Genomic DNA, 3,372 nt, shown 5'->3' with positions numbered 1-3,372 from the left:
CTCTTGGTTTCACTCAGAGTCAAAGCTCTAAGCTACTTATACCGCCCACCGCGAAAAGTAATTGTTGAGTATTTCAGTCATGCTAATAGCTACTCAACAATAACATACGGTAAATCTACATTTTTATTCTTTAAGTTATGTCAGATTTTGAAAAGTGAATGATAGTGTTAATTCTTAACAATTTAGTGTAGAATATCCTCCTTGCGAAATAAAATTTGGCATCAACATTATTCATGCTTGTTCTTTCGTCATTTCAAAAATGAATGTTGAGCTTTGCCTACCTGCTTAGCTTTTCAAATTGGAGACAGACGAACGCTCGGACAGATAACACAGTTCGCTATACATATTTCTTGTAGGGAAGAAAGTCAAAAATAAAATAATTCTACGATATTATTTTCGAATTATTTTGTTTTTCTACATGTTAATAGGATAGACACATTTATTACTGCTCCAAATGAAGTACTCGAACCAAGGTTGTTATTTGTTCAATGATTTCAACTGAATTTTCCCATTTTTGTAAGATATTTAACTGCATACAACATGTGTAGTTGAAAGAACAGCATTTCGAATAAACTATTGAGTTTTGTAGCGTTTCCCACAAATGAGCATTTACACAATAATCTATGTGATATATAGTATGTTTGAAGTAATTTTGTATGTTAGATCTCCTTCATTGCCCCCCCCCCCATGGCTCAGGGGTAAGTTTATGGACTTGTAACGCTACAAACCGGGTTTCAATACCCATGGTGGGCACAGCACAGATAACACATTGTGTAGCTTTGTGCTTAGCTATAAACAAACAAACTTCCTTTCTTTCCTTCTTCAAATAGGCATGAGTTGGCCGTGAGGTAGACTTCTGGATTTCAAAGCTGGTGAACTGGATTCGAATCAGTGTGGTACAACAGAATATTCCACGTACCTTAAGCTGTGGATACATTTTACGTGTGACAGTATTTAGTGTAGATGGTGGGTGTTAGGCTGCTGCTTGACTGGCTGCCTTCTCTTTGGTCAGTAGCTTAAAATTTGAGATGGAAGTAGATAGCCTTAGTAGCTTTGCTGTTAATATAAAAATACAAATCCTTCTTCAAGTATCAATGAAAAGTGTAAAAATCTGTCACGTATTCGTTAGTGACGCTTGAGTACCTTAGTAAAAAGTACAATACCGAAGAGGTTCCAAAACCATCATGAGTAAATGCAATAGAGTGATGAGAAAAGGGTAAATGAGCCAGAAAAGTAAATGTATAAGTCATAATAAATATGAATAGAAGGAGCAGAAGTGGAGAGAGAGGTGTCATTGAGATCAAGTAAAATGCAGTACAGTTATACCACAATTCCAGCAATATGCAGAGTTGAATAATATGTGACATTTTATGTTAGAAAACTGATCTGCACAAAACAAGAAGTTATAAAGGAAAAGTGTTTACTGCTGGTTGGTTGCTTCTCTGTGATAGGAGGTTCAGAATTATAGGTAGCGCGACGTTACGTGGGCTATGCACTGATAGATGTGTTTCAAGGGGACTTCATAATTAGAGAAAGGAGAATCTGTACTTTGGCCAGTGCTATCACCTCTAGTGTGTAAATACATAAGCAAATGAGTACATTTAAGCTAATAAATGTAATTGGTAATTAATTTTATGGTGGCATATATTGTTAATTGGTAAAGTTTAAAATATACTCAGATATATAACAATGATATCTAAAATACAGTTGAATTGATTTACTGGTTTTAAGTATATAAAAATTTTATATATAATATTTATATATATATAGATCCTTGTCCGCCTAAAAGTTTTCAAGGGCCAAGTGATGGTTACTATAGGCCATGTCCCCAAAACATCAAGTATGAGAGTGTTAGGTGCTCTCATCATTCACAGAAATTACAAGTTGCCAGGTCGCTTGCAACTATAACAGATAACATTCAAAGTAAGAAATGTTTCTTTTCTTAATTATGTGATGATGTTTTTGTTTTGTTTTTATGGGGACAATCAAAGTCATACTATGATTGAGAATATGTCAAGTTATTGTGCTTTGACCTCAAGGTTTTTGTCTTAGAGGTAGTTCAGGAAGTTATTTTTATTTTAGGTATAATATAGTTATTCAGGAATATACAACTAAGGAAACCCAATGAGAGTAGTTGTATTTCCGAGATGACACCTCACCTCATGCATCTGCTTATGAGATTTGCATGCCGCAAATGAGATTTGCATGCTAACTTTCATCTAAAAATCACGTGTTTAATGTGAACTGCGCCAGTGCATGATTAAATCATCATGGGACTACTTTGTCTTCCCTTTTTCACCTGACAGTAGGGTTCATGCAGACTTGTTTCTTGAACAATCCCACACTCATACTAACAAGCTTTGTTCTCCTCGTCTATTTGGCTCTTTTGTTCTGGCTTAAAGCCATTTTTCATTTTTGTTCCTCGTTTCTCATTCTTTGAAATCTCTTTTATCAAATTGGGGGGCTACCCCTAACTTCTGTTTCCCTTTCTAGTGTAAACTTTTCGCGCCATCATCTCTTTCTTTCTAACCTCCTGTGTTCTCTCTTATTGCTTCACCTTATGCATGTAGCACTTCATTGTACTTTGCAGGGGTTTCCTGAAGAAGTTCATTCTCTACTTTTCATCACATTTGCCCGTACTCTTCTGCTCTATCCCTCCTAATTTGGTGCCTTTGCTGTCGGAACTAATTGGGATGAGATGCTCCTAGATAATGTATGCCTCCCCTATGCTTTTCTCTGTCATCTTTGTCAGGCTCCATTTTTCGCCCAATGTCTTTGGGGGTGTTCCTTACTCAGTAGAGACCCAGGCTGAGGTAAACCAGCATCAGCCTTCATTGTCTACTATGATTTCACGTCTTTCTTTACCTCGTCATTCTGTTCCTATTTCTAAGCCTACTGAATCCACTCCTTCCCTTCACATTCCAGCTTTCTGGCCTTCTTTTATTTCTCGTCCTCCCATTTCCTGATGTAAAGGTCATTGCTCATCTCATCAGTGATTATGTTGTTGGTGGCCCATCTGTCTCTCTTTGCCAGTCCATGGTCTCCAATCTTGTCCAACAGATGTGTTCTTCAGGTTCTAACCCTCAGCCTATCTCTCCATTTATTTTCACCTCCTTCCTTTTCCGTATTCTTTCCTCCATTCTCCTTGTCTTCCATGTCTTGAGGATGTTGTCTCAGGTCCCTTGGCCAAGAAAGCAATTGAGAAAGTATTTACTCCTACACATGGTTATTACTCTTGTTGTTTTATGGTCCCCAAGAAGATTGGGGACTGGCATTTTTTGAGGACATTCAAATTCATACTTTGCTTGATATCAGGCCATTGTGCTCTGACATTAAAGCTTTTGTGTTGGAGATAGCCCAGTAAGGTATTTT

Source organism: Limulus polyphemus, unplaced genomic scaffold, assembly GCF_000517525.1.
Source record: "Limulus polyphemus unplaced genomic scaffold, Limulus_polyphemus-2.1.2 Scaffold1102, whole genome shotgun sequence".
In the NCBI taxonomy this organism is placed as follows: domain Eukaryota; kingdom Metazoa; phylum Arthropoda; class Merostomata; order Xiphosura; family Limulidae; genus Limulus; species Limulus polyphemus.
This window is presented reverse-complemented; position numbering follows the sequence as displayed.